Source organism: Pinus tabuliformis, chromosome X, assembly GCF_031772625.1.
Source record: "Pinus tabuliformis cultivar Carrire ecotype Pingquan chromosome X, CPIR1, whole genome shotgun sequence".
In the NCBI taxonomy this organism is placed as follows: Eukaryota; Viridiplantae; Streptophyta; class Pinopsida; order Pinales; family Pinaceae; genus Pinus; species Pinus tabuliformis.
The window spans coordinates 1,631,419,134-1,631,434,395 of NC_142308.1; positions in this window are offsets into that span (position 1 = coordinate 1,631,419,134).

Consider the following 15,262-nt stretch of genomic DNA (forward strand, 5'->3'; position numbering starts at 1 on the left):
GGGGTGAATCCGTGAGGGATTATATTCACCGATATTGTAGGGAAGGATCTCAGCCGAGCAAGGATGGTAAGATCAATATCCAAGATGTCACTGACTAGCCTTTCAGGACTATTTTATTCGCCTTTGCTAGATTTGCTGGTAGCGTGGCCCTTCACTTGGCCAATAGGTCCTATATGCAGTATGCCTTGGAATGTCTCGAACCCAAGGTATTCAACTGGTGTGATGCAGTACTTCTAGTTATCAAAGAACAGCTCACCAAGGTGAAATCCGAAAGATCCAAGAACTTTGGCTATGTTCTATTCTGACAGCTTTCGCCTTGGAGAAGATCCCACTGATGCAGCCACAGTACATTTCACTTGGCCTACCACCACCAACTGAGCCAAGGATGCAGAGATGGGTTGAACTTATGGCTAGACATGCTAGTCAACCGCAGGTTTCATTCTATGATGCCTTCTTTGATTGGTTCAACCGTCAGCAGATGGTTTATGCCAAGTATCCATATGCTGGGATGGATTTCCGGGGTGACCCGGATTTGGTGCTGCCCGCTGGGAGAGCAGTGGGGTGTCATAGGTAAAAATCTCTAACCATATCTCTGTTTATTGTTTTCATAATGTTCTTGTGTTTTTTAAATGTTTATCAAGACTAATCAAAACTCAGGTAATTATGCAGATATTGGGCCAGTGCGACCAACACCGCATCTGAGAGGAGCAGCTGTCGTTCCAGCAAGAGAGGCTGTAGGGAGGGCCATTCTTCACAACCTGGATGTATCCGAGATCATTACACTGTTGTAGGATCAGATCAAGGGTCTCACCCTTGGTATTCCAGATGTGAGGACCAATGAGCTGCCTCTGAGATTACAGCGCCATACCATTCGCATCCCGAGTCGATGGACCAGGTTCTTACGCATGATTGCACAAGTGGTGACCAGTTATCATGAGCACCATTGGATTAGGGTGCCCCCTTGCATTTTGAGTTTTTGGGTCATATGACCGATTTTTTCCTAGACACAGAACACTATGTACAAACTATAAACAGTATATATATATATATATATATATATATATGATTTTCAGAGCTTTATTTTGGTTAAGTTATATCATCCTCATGCAGTTTATTGATTAAATGCTTTTCTGTTACAAATGTTGCAAATGTCTATCTAACACATAATTTGCTAATGAATCAGTTAATGTGCTTAAGTTTCTGGAAATATGTTGATATTGAATAGAATCGAACTATCTTTCCAAAATCTTGACCCTTAGGAACATGCGGTATATAGCTGGATTCCGAACGGAATAGATGCCTGTAAGTTGTAGAATGACGAGTTGTGAGTCTAGCCTGATGACAAGTCAGCGTGTGCCATGCGCGATGGCATTAGAGAGGAGTTCTATCAATGCGCTATATTCAGTGATGTTGTTCGTTGATTGACCAATACACACCCCTCTGAAACTTACTAACTCGTCGCTTGGATCAAAGATGGCCCAAGCTGCAGAAGATAGGTTTCGCGTACTACGACTCGCCCCGTCAGCATATCCAACAAATGATTCCAATGGGTTCAACATCTGCAACAAAATGCAAAAGTGGATTACCTAACCAAAACAATCACTCTTAATGAAAACAAAAATGTAACAAAAACATATGAATAGGTTACCATGCCAAGTCAAGCATATTAATGCTTAAGGTACAACCCATTTCGGGGTTGCGACAGTGGAATTTCATCATAACCTACTAGCTCGTAGGCTCCTTTTGCTAATACATGCTTCACAATATAGGGACCCATCCACAAAGACTGGAACTTACTTGCTCCCAATTTATCGGATTCTTGATCATAGAGCAAGACCAGGTCACCTTCTGAGAAAACGTGGGGTTTGACATTCTTGTCAAATTGCACTTTGACTCATTTCTTATGCACTTCGTTAGCCAAGGCAGTGTCACGATGAGTTTCATTTAGTTGGATTAATTATAAGAAACTAGATTCTTCCTTTGAAGTTCCATGGAGGAGGTCAACTGCAAGCTTGAGAGACGAAATATCACACTGGACTGGTACGATTTCTTCCAAGCCATACACCACCTGAAAGGCTGTAAACCCGATCACATTTCTTATAGATGTCTGGTATGCCCAAAAAGCTGGGTACAAGATTAGGTGCCAACTCCGTTTATGGACTCCAATCATCCTTTGTAGCATGCGTTTTAGGACTTTATTGATCACTCTAACTTTCCCGTTAGCTTGCAGGTAATATGGAGTAGAGCTGTCATGGGATAGTCCTAATTTGGCAGCCAATTCAACCATCATGTGATTGCAGAAATGTGATCCATGATCTGTAACTATAGCTTGTGGAACGCCAAACCTGACGACTACATGATTGAAAAATAAAAGAGCGGCCATTTCGCCGCTATTGTTTAATGTACGCAGCACCTCAGCCCATTTCGTAAAATAGTCAACTATGACTATGATATACCCATGCCCCCCGACTAAGGTGGGGTTACATTGCATGAAATCTATGCCCCATTTGGTGAATGGCCCAACAACAACTACTGGCTACAAAGGTGTGGGTGGTATTCTGGTTTTGTGGTCGAAGATTTGATAATCATGGCAACTTCTAACTGCGGTTATGAAATCTTTGAACATTGTTGGCCATAAGTATCCTACTCGTAAAATCTTTTGTGCCATAGCATAACTAGATTGGTGCCCCCCGCGTGCACCTGAATGAAAATCATTCAGAACTTTTTCGGCCTCCTCATGGGTGAGGCACTTTCACAGAACACTGTCGACAACCCGACGGTATAGTGTATCACCGATGATCATGTAGTCTTTTGCTTGGTATCGAGTACATAGCTGTTCTGAGTGAGCGGTATTAGACCTATATGTTTGGGTTTGGAGATAAATGATTATATCTCCATACCATGGATCACTTGAAGATATCAAAAACAAAGATTCATCCACAATTATTGCTTTGGATGTTGAATCGTTGGACGATGATGGGAAATCACATAGTAACTCTGCAAATACTAGAGCTTTCTTTGATTTGGATTTTACAAATTCCAGATCAAACTCTTGAAAAATTGTTATCCATTTTGAATATTTTCCCCCAAGAAACTGTTGCAACAAGATGTAAGTCATGGGGTTGCAATCTGACAAAACGGTAGTTTTTCGAAAGAGAACATAGTGTCGAAATCTATGTATTGCCTGAACAACAGTGAGAGTTATCTTTTCAACATATGGGTGCTTGCTTTCTGTATCATTTAAGTTTCGACTTAAATAATAAACAAGACGTTCAATTCCATTGTCTTCTTGAACTAAAAGCATTGCGATGGTCATATCTACTGCAACCAGATACAAGTTAAAGTCTCTTTGATAATCAGGAGTGTACATTAATGATGATTTTATTAGGGATTCCTTTAGAGCAACGAAGGAAGCTTGCATGACCTAATCCCAGTTGAAGGGTACTTATTTTTTCAAAATACGTGTATAACCTTTAGCAATTTTGGCATAATTTGGAATGAACCTCCTTAGAAAGTTTGCTTTCCCTTGGAGTTTCTGAATCTGAAGCAAATTTGAAGGTGGAAGCAAATCGATGATTGCCTGAACCTTGCATGGGTCAAGACGGATTCCGTACTTTGAAACTACAAAGCCAAGTAAATGACCATAACTGACGCAAAACACACATTTTTGCGGATTGAGTCTTATTTTGTAGTGTTGGCAACATATAAATATTGCTCTCAAATGCTACGGATGATCGGTCCGCTTTCACGAGTGAGCTGGAAGATCATCGAGGTATGGTTGAATGATGTTCTTGATGTCATGGAAGGCATAATTCATTGCCCTCTGAAAAGTTTCCCCTGCATTCTTTAAACCGAAAGGTAACTGCCAATGTGCCCCACGAACAAATAAATGCAATCTTTGACCGGTCCCGTGGGCAGATATTTATTTGATTATACCTAGAAAATCCATCCATAAATGAAAATATTTCGCATCTGGCGCATTCATCAATTATCTGGTCAATGAAGGGTGTAAGATAGTTATCCTTTAGACAAGCTTGATTTACATCCCTGTAATCGACGAACACTCTAATTGTTCCTTGCTTTTTCATCACGGGAACAATGTTCGATACCCAATCGGTTAAAGGAACTAGGTAAATGAAACTAGCATGGAGAAGTTTTTCAACTTCTGCCTTGATGGTAGTGGCTTTCATTGGGTGCACCTGGCGAAGCCATTGTCTTACTGGTTTGACATCTGGATACATCTTAATTTCGTGTTCGACTATGCTCAAGTCAATGCCTGGAATTCCTTCATATGACCATGCAAAGACATCTTTGAACTCATGAAAGAGAGTGTAATATATTTCAAGTTCTGAAGAAGAACAAGATTTTCCAACATGAATATTTTCTACAACATCTGTTTTAGTCGAGATATTTATGGCGATTGTTTCTTCAATATTGGACAAATTTCGCTCGGAATCCACTGTATTTATAGTATTTGATAGAAAATCAAAAATTGATGGATGATTAAGGTCGCTGGAGTAATCTTCGTTGTAATCTGGAAGATGGGAACGATGGAGGTAATCTTCCCATGGTGCCCCCTGTATGTTCATTGACTAAACAATTCCTTCTTCGGTAGAATGTACATGCAACCAAGGATCCGAAGAGGTACCATACTCCTTAGACCTATCTACCCAATTGCTTGATGAGTGTTCTTTTGGGTTTGTCTCCCATTCCGAGAACATTGATTGCTACAATATTTCTATTGGGCTTGGAGGCAACACCTGGTGACAATCCATGCTAATATCATGTTCGGACATCTTCTGAATGGAAGATACCATATTGCAGGTTTCCACCATTTCCACTTCCACCAAGTTGTTTGGAGGCGGTAGAGCGAAAGTACCCATCAATGTAGGGTCTTTTAGTATGCCTACTTCGATATTTTGAAGCGATTGAGAGCTTCCGTGGATCATCAGAATGCTTCCTGTAACTTGTGAATTGTTGGGGAGGAATGTCTATTGGTCGACGATTGTAATTCCCCCATGGAAGGGAAATGAAATCTTTCTGAAGTATGTCGACACAATGGCAGCCATAGCATAAATCCAAGGTCTTCCCAGTAGGATGTTGTAATCGAGGTTTCCATCAATAACTTCCACATCAATTTCTACTGTTTTGCCCCCCAGTTCGAATTGTAAGTTACTTAAAATCCCGTATGGAGTGTATGTTCGTTCATCGAATGATTTTAACGTTGTCGACGATCATGACAAGGGTGGTGAGCCTAAAGTTTTCCAGCAACTCATTGACATAATACATGTAGATGGCCCCTCATCAATAATTGTTCAATGAACAGTTTTGTTGAGGGCTTTCACCTGAATGAGGAAAGCGAGTTGAGTTGGTAACTGAGGTTCATATCCTTTATGATTAAAGGCCATAAGATTGGAATCCGTTGGGTCAATCCCACTTATTGCTGATAATAGAGGCTGCTTTTGGGAGGGGAAATTTTGTAGTACTTCAAGTGTCGACATAGCGGACATTGATTGGGCCAGGTCCTCTACTATATTATAATTATGTGTTGCTCTGGCACGAGGATTAAATGTCGATTTGTGTACTACTCCCTTTGGTGGCTTTATCATTAGCTCAGGAATGATGGGTGGCCCAACTTCGATCGAAGTTGTTGTCGAACTACTAGGTTGATCAGTAGCCTTGTTGTTCGACAACTATGGATTCACGTAATCTTTATTCCTTGTCGATATCAAATCATCATTTTGTTGTTTTGAAATGGACAGCATAAGGACATGGGATGGGGAAGCATTGTCACTAGCAACCAGATTGGTCCCTGTGTTTGGAAACGGATCAACCAATACTACTGAGGTTTTTGAATTCTTAAAGAATTTCTTAACTTCAACTTTATATGGACAATCTCTCATCCAATGATCCTCATCGCATATGAGGCATGGCTGAGTAGGTTTCTTTTTCCTAGAAGGGTTTGCAGAAGATTTTTCAGGAGACGAATTATCATGTTTCTTCTTTTTTCTCTTCCCTTTCTTCTTGCCTCCTGGTTGCTTTGGTTCTTTACCTTCGTCAGTTGACATGGCATTAACCTTCGAGGTTAGAATTTCTTCATTTGCATTTTGATCAGAAATCTTACGGGCTTTCTTAGATGTAGCCTTTGTTGATTTCATGCTCGTGGTACCTATCACGCCATCTGGCATGAGAGTCTTTGTTTGATTTAGGAGGAGGAGGAATGGAAAATTCTGGTCTCGGAGCATCAGGGATATTGTCATAGAGCATGCCAAACTGAGTATAGATCAAGTCTAGATATTTCACACAAGCAATGACCTTCTATTTAGTGACAACCCCTCCCTTCACCACATCTCCTGTTATAGAAGGTAACAAAGACTTAATAAACCATTAAGCTAGTAGTTGATCAGGGACATATGTTTCTACCATTCTACGACAATGTCGCCATTCATGAATATGATCGGATATGTGAGTGGGCGTCGTTTGCTTGAAATTGGTAAGAAGCTCTGTTCCTATTTCATACCTTATTGGTAATTGAAAATGGGTTAAAAAGTTTGTGGCAAGGGTGCTAAAGTTATCAAATGAAGCTCTAGGCAATTCAATGTACCATTTTGCTGCCAGACCAGTTAACGTTCACTGAAAAAGGCGAAGCCAAATCGAATCATCATTGAGAGTGTTGGATGAACACCACAGATGAAAGGTCATCACATGATTCCATGAGTCTTCACCTAGATTTCCATTAAATTTAGGAATATCTGCTGGGAGTTTATGAGGAATCACCAGCCACCAAGGGGCATAAGCGATTGGATCGTTCGTTAGTCGATTTAGATCTGGTAACTCTAGAGTCGCCACGAAGGGCAACTGTTGATTCAGGTTTAGCGAACTATAGCCAGGATAAGATGGGATCGCCTGAGCAGTGGGTCTTTGCATACCAACATAATGTATTTGTTGCTGATAACTTTGATAAGGTGGTTGAGCATAACCAATTTGAGACGATTGGTGATAACCGTTTTGAATATATGTCTGCCCATTACCTGCAAAGTTTTGCTGCTCAGGTCCTTGGTAAGCTTGTTGGAATTGCGGTTATTGATGTTGTACCAGCCATGGTTGTGAAACCATTTGCTATTGCCCACTACTAGACATTTGACTAGGATGAGGGGTAAGAGTACCCATTTGAGCCTAAGTCACTCCAGCAAAGGAGCCACTAACTGGCGATTGTGGTTGTGTCACGCAGACAAGAGGCTATTGTACAACAACTTGAGAAACTTGAGGTTGGCATACAACAGGCAATGCTTGTACTTGCGACACTATCACAATAGTTGGTGTAGTGGGGATATTCGACACAGGGAGACTCGGTTGCATTAAGTATACAACTCTTGGTTGTTGAGGCAGTATTGGCACCCAACTGCTGAATGTGATTCCAATTTGACTTGAATTCGGTTGTGAACTCTCATATGGTTGTTCTCCTGGAGGCAACAATGAAAGGGTGTAGTGCCCTCCATATGGCAGCAATCCAGTGCTCAAAGGAATGATTGGCCTTTGGATACTAGACTGCCCAAATTGATTTTGTTGTGAAGGATAAATTTTTTGAGATTCAACATAAGAGATTCAAGATACTATTCCAGATGAACAAATGGGAATAGACCATACTGTCGAAACAGTCCCTAGGTGGACTCCTTCTAGTGGTTGAGAGCTAGTTGGGATAGATGGTATACCAGTGAACATCATCAGAGTGGTGGAAGGAGGTTCTGATATTGTTGTATCGGACGAGATAGCCCTAGATGTCGATGGTTGTCCAGACATATCGAGTCTATCCAAAAGACTTCCCAGTTCTTCTACAGGAACTTGTGATGAAGGGGTATTAACTTCTGAAGTAGAAGGATATAGGTGGATCCCAGTCCCAAAATGTGATGGAATACTGGATGGGATATTCTCCGTAATCTCTTCTATAGAAATCAATCTGGGTGGAAGAGGCAGATCGTCAGCTTCGTAAAATATTTCTGGTGCTGAAGAGGGTATAGATTCTGCAGCGACAGATGCCGAAGGTGTAACACCTTCCGATCAACTCTAGATGGAGCTAGTTCAGGAGTCGAAATGTTTACTGTTACACTGGGATCAGCTCCAATGTCCTCTTGTAATTGCGGAACTTCTTCTCTAGAGGCAGGGATACCAAAAATGGCTGGAGTAACTGGAGTCTCAGAGGATGTTGAAACACAAGTTTCAAACAAAGCAGGAGACTTTGACCCAGTTAAGCGAGTTCACTTGGCCTGGAATGGCTTGGTTTCTGGAGTCAAATATGGTTGGCTCGTCAATCTCTGCGAACAACGGGGTTTTGATTGACTTTCTTCCACGATTGCGGATTATTTGATCAACTCAAAATAATAGGGGAAAATGTTATTCTGTATTAAATGAATTTTAGACACTTTGACACAACTTGCTTTTTCACTTTTTAAGAGTTGAGAAAAAGCTAAAAATGGCTCTAGTTGCCTTCGATTTTTAATGAGCCTGAAGTGACAAGTGCTCAGATGGACCTTTTCCTTGAAGGAGACTAAAAAGGAACGAAAGAGACTACTCTAAAAATCTAGACAAAGGGATTACCAAACCAATCACAAAACTGTAGAATACTTTTTACGGTACAGCAGTAAATCTTCCCGAATGCTATGTTCAGTGCATTGCAATCGATAGGGTGGAAGACACGGCTTCCTAAGGATAAAGGATATAGCCTATTGTGGTCTCCCAATATATACTCAATGGTACGTGGGAGCACAAGTCCGTACTAGCACTTGTTGTCTCAAAGAGGAGGAATCACCCAACCTACGATGAAAGCGAATGTTACCAGGCTTTATGACGTTGGAATACGTCTCTAGCCTAGACTTCTAAATGTTGTGCATTAAGTTCCAAAGCATTTTATGTTCACTGAATTTATTTTACAGTTGATCTTTCTTAAGAAATTTGCCTTTCAGGTTCACTGTGTGATGTAGATATACAATTCCTAAAATGCAATCTAAGATGATAAATAGTTGTTTAATCTTCTTTTTGCAATGAAAATCCTAGCTACTAAGGAAAGAGAAATGAAATCCTTTCAACATAGAGCAGAGAGCACACACTAGATGCACTGTCCTAAATCAAAATCAACAAGCAGTCTAAATGCAAATGCAGTGCATGTATTTATTTTCCACTTTCTTAATGTGTGAATGACAAAAGGAATGTTGAATACAAATCTGAATTATCTCTTCTTTCAAAGCGATAGTACTAACGATTTTCTTTTCAAAAAATGACAGGAAGGCAAGACAACACTTTGTGATTTTGAATTGAAAACTGCTTTCGACACTTGAAATACTTATAAATTCAGATCAAATACAAGAGTAACCATGTAATCGACTATCAAAAAGAGAAGTATTCTTTTCTTTGACTAAAAACAACACTTACGACACTTTCAAATCAAAAGACGACAGTTCGATTAAGCTACAATTTTGTAAATGAGAACTGTGAATGGCAAAAAATACATAAAAACATTCACAAATCTTTGTACAATGGAGGGTAAATGATGCAAAGGAAGGGGGTTTCTACAATGGTCTATTGATCATAGACAGCAAAACTCCTGAATAAAACTGAATACAGTGAAGAAAAAACCAAAATCTGGAGGCAGATTTAGTCTTGTTTGATCATCACACCTGTAACACAGGGAAACAGGGATGCATCTCACCTACTACAGATGGGAGGTGTGATGCATCCAGTCTGCCTAAAGGAGAGGGTGCAATGGTCCAGGAATGAAACTTTAACTTGGTTTTTGGTCACATTTTGCAGTTTAGTTCAGGGATTTAGGCCGAGCAAATGATAGTCAGTAACTACAAAGTATAGGGCTGATCTAATGAGGTTACTCAAGCTACCTCTAGGGCACTTAGGATGTTCGCAAGTCAGTTGTTTAGTTCATAAACAAACCCGGAGATTGACTAAAGCAGCGTTGATCTACTTTGCACTTGCATAGAAAATGCAGTTCGAAGGCTAGCTGGCTTGACTTCAGGCTCCATCTGTGGTTTATGAATCAAACAAATAGAGACAAGCAATCAAACTAATCGGTCCCCAGCGGAGTCGCCATTTTGTTATTAGGAAATCTAGTGTCTATTCAGAGCTACTAGTCCCACTAAGATGGGTAGCTATCTCAAAAACAAACAGATTAAAGTCACTTGTTTTTCCATTATGAGAGAGAGATGGGAAAGAAGTAGAGAGTACCAACCTCAGTCTTCCACTTGGCTCCTTGGTTGTTTCCTTTCCCCTTTGATAGAATCTTGCCACAGCTTCCTTACTTGCCCCACTTCGAACAACACCTGTAGATTCACAGCAACATAATGCCATCAAAGCATAGAGATATTTCACTGTAAAAAATATAGGATCAGATACATATTGACCATACAAATGCATATATCAACACAATATTCAGACATACACAAAAATATGGAGGAAAATTCAAATAGCTTTATTAGTAAAAGTAGTCGAACAAAGAATTACAACCACTTAGTCTGACCCAGTGCCATCCTCCCAGCATGAAAGCCCTCTTCACCTCATACAAAGCAAGATCACCCAACAATGACTTCAAAGAGAAACCAACAACACTTCCTTGCAAATTACAAAATTCTAGCCTTTGGATCTCTTGGATGAGGGATCCATATATAGATTTTTACAGGGGAGTGAGTCAATTTCTGGGATTTTGATTAGTGTCATTTCACTGATAGTCCTTGGTTCCACATGGAGATTTTAGATATCTTACTCATCCCTGGGTGAACTCGGAGAGGCAAGTGTCAAATGAGCAATTTCTAGAAGATTCTCTGGGTTTCCACCTAGAAAACTGCTTGTGCCATTTGTCTGCTCTCGCTCATCACACCCTATAAAAGGGCTTTCCAGTATGCATCGCACTTTTTGCATGTGGCAAGTGAGATTCATTGCACCTTTAGCACTGGGCAGTCTATATGGTCCTACTTTGACTAGTTCTGAGTAGTTTTTCATGGAGAACTTCTAGGAGATGATGCAATTGGCTGACCTTGATCCTTTAGGGTATGAAACAACACTTTTAGGGACTTAGAAGCCCTTGGTTTATGGACATGTATGATTGGGATTGTAGTGCCCAAATATGTGTATAAAACTCATGCACAAAGCTTCATCTGGATCTTATATCATCACTTGGATACCACAAATCTCTCCCGATTTCCATCAAATTTCCTCTTTCCAAACCAATTCCCAAGAGTCAAAACATAAAAAAGGCAAGACAAGAAACAAACAAGAAGACCATAAAAACCAATAACAACATGACTCCGCAAACAAAGTGGTATGGCCATACACTAGACAAAGACGCAAATCAAGCTCAACAATTCATAAAATATCAAAATCACAAGACTAAAAACAAACACCATGACTCAATCCCCATGGTTCCTAGGGAATGCTCAACCCGAGCCTTCTTCAAGATTTCATGGCAACCTCTCTTGCCATGCAACTCCTTGCATCATGCTCACACATGTCAACCACATGTTCCAAATATCAAGACAATCATATCTATCAATGTGAAATCAACCTTTACCAAGACTAACCACCATGTCATAGTCCATAGTCATCTCACGGTCATTAGGCATAATACTAAAACTATCACCTACTACACTCAGGTACCTATCAATTGTCTCAACAAATATATTTTAGTACAATCATCTTAAAACAAAATAATTTGAACACATACTCATATTAATCAATTCATCCATGATTCAACCAATTTCAAAGATACCATGTTGAATAAATCAACTAGGCACCAAACACTCAAACACAAAATAGACATCACAATCAAACAACCAAGCACCAAATATACGGCATAAGAAAACTCATACCTTAATGTATATCAGGGGACACTATCTCATCTACACAATAAAGCTAGGTTAGCATGATACAACTTCACAACATATCAACTCAAACATAAATCATGATATTCCTAACAGTAACTAACTAACATGTTCACGTCATAAGCTCATAAGCATTTTTCATTCATGCATAAAAAGCACATATGTATGATAAAGCTAGATTAGTACAACCCATATCACAAATATGTCAGCTCATACCTGAGTATCGCAACCATAACCATTTGCATAGGTCAAACTAGGTTAATACAATATATATAACATCAAGATCTTGAATGCAATGAACATAACCATCACACATATGACCAATCCAAATTACAACATCAAGATCTCAATGAAATAGCTCTAATCATCAAGTTAATAGCACATAATGACACTAAGCTATATATGATGCTCATCAACAACATAAAACCAGATCGTCAATCTAACTGTTATATAACAATCAACAAGTTAACCTATGACATACTCATCAACAACATAAAACCGAATTGTCAAGCTAATTGTTATATAACAATCAACAAGTTAACCTATAACATACTCATCAAGAACATATAGCATCATCATCAGATTATCTAATATAAAACAACAATAGAAACACATACAAATACAAGTTACTATAATTCTTGACTATCTGATACATGTGCATATAATTACACTAATCAACCAACATCTATCATGAATGTAACCATAACATCAAAAGACATGTACATAACCCTAATGTATATAAACCTAATGCATATAAAAATATTTAACTTACGTACCTGCATGCCGAACATACAATACCGGTATGACAACCTGCTCTTAACCCAAATTCCAATGTTGCAACCTCATTATGATGATCTGCATCTCCTGCTTTATCTCTACCAACACATTAGCATCATAACATCCAATAGCACCATGATGACCTAAATTGCATACAATGACTTCACAAGGCATGTTTTACCTACTATACATGCATAATCATAACCAAGGCCATACATGCATAACAACAACCATTACTCCATTGTGCACATTGCGACATGAAACCACCAATATGCATAAGCAATGTCGAATCAACTACACCTATGCATAAACGCATGTAGTTGAACATAAGCGATCAATTCTTGTAATCAACCTACAAGACTAATACATGTAATCAAAATATTCAAAAATGTAACCTAACATACAAGGATGTAAGTAGGTATCATGAAATTAACATGTAAGCGACATATAATTCATACAAAATCAGTCACATGTTTTAGAAATCAAGACATCGTGTCTATTAATTTGAAATCATCATTCACCAATACTAACAACCTATAAGCATATCCCCTTACTATCAATGGTCCACACTAAGGTAGAAGGAGGAAGCTACTATAATGGCTCGATCTCCAATGTCCAATTATGGAAATGGGATCTCCAAATCTCTACTAAATTTAACCACATTTGAAAATAAATTGACTTTTATTTCTCATACATTTTGTATGAGACGAAGTCAAAAACATTGCACTTATTCTCATGTCACTTTTCCATTTCCTTACATGCAAATTTTCAAATTATTTTCATGCAACCTTTCAAATTCCCTACATGAAACTCTTCAAATTATTTGCATGAAAATAGGCATAGATCAGCTACATCCATATTATCATACTACAATACTATCCCATCCAAGAAAAAGTAACATTTTCTTCAAACAATTACCATACTTTTACATTTTCCACAAACAACTACTATACTATTACATTTGCATGTAAGCATTTATTCAAACACTTTACATGCAAACTAATATACAAAACTCTTTGCATACAAGTAAGAATATATCAACAAAAGAAATACTATTACACATCAATACTATCCTCAACCATAAACAACATACTCATTGTGGCATTTTATGAAACAGTTTGTATGCAATTAATCATTGAACCATTTAAGCATTTCATCAAACACTTTGCATGCAAACTAATATAGCAAATGATTCAATGCATATATCCTAAACTGTATAGTACAAGTTATGGAAACTGAACCATATCATCAAAGGAATTATTCCTAACTATGGTTCAAGTTTCAGCTTCTGAGATTTCATAGATGAAAAGTTATAACAAAATACCAACACAATCCTATATGGTGCACAATTCTAGGAGTATCTAGAAAGCTCGATTTACATTGGTCATATCTCCTAAAATATAGCGAATAAATATCTAAAATTTTTATCACAATATAAGTGGGAGTTTTGCTCATTTTGGAAAACATTTCAGCTCTTGAGAGTGCCAATAATAAAATTTATAACAAAAATGTCAGCGTGACATGTTAGAGACCTGATTTTATGAGCATTCAGAAGGCTCGACTCCCTCTACTCATATCTCCTAAAATATTGCAACCCAATATCTGAAATTTCTACCACATAATAATTGGTATTTCCCCTTAATGTAGACGATGTTTTAGCTTCTGAAAGCCTACAGAAGAAAAGTTATTACAGAAATGCCAACGTGACCTGTTTAAAGGTGTATTTAGGGAGGTCATCTTCCTTAGATCATAATTCCTCAAGTATTATGAACCAATATCTGAAACTTTTACCACATTATTAGTAATTTACCTTAAATATTGAAATTTTTTTGACTTCTGATATTCCACAGAAGAAAAGTTATAACATATATGACAGAACGGTCTAAAATGTAACCTTTGTTATTCATTTTACCTATGATAAAGCCCATCCAGTCCAAGTGTTTGAACCATGCTCTGATACCACTCTGTAACAACCTCCGGGGTAAATTTGCATATAAACAACATAATAGGAATAGAAATACAATAAACATATCAGCCATCAAAATCCATATATACATCAGTACATTTACACATGAAAATCAAGGGAATGATTTTTTTTTTTCATTAATAAATGCAATGAACCAACTGAAGATGGGCCTACCACATTCCACCCGACTATAGATTCGCTAAGCCAAGTCTCTCTATAACCAATCACCCCTGAGCCATATTCCAAGCATGAATGTGGGATCTCATAGAACACATCAATCAAAAATCATTTAGGGCTTCCAGAGGCCACCCACCTCCACCCATCAAATAGTGATTCCACCTCACGGTCGGACATCACCAAAACCATCATCAGATTGGTCTCCATCTAAGCCTTCTAGGGCTTCCAGAGTGTTTGTCCAACCAAGGATTCTAGAACTAGTAACTCAACCCAAAACCTATATAGGGATTCCAGAGCGTTTTTCTAATCAAGGCTTCCAAAACTAGTAACTCAACCCACAACTTATAAAGGGCTTCGAGAGAATTTGTCCAACCAAGGCTTCCAGGACTAGTAACTCAACCCACCAAGGGCTTCGATAGCATATTTCAAACCAAGGCTTCCAGGACTAGTAACTCAACCCAAG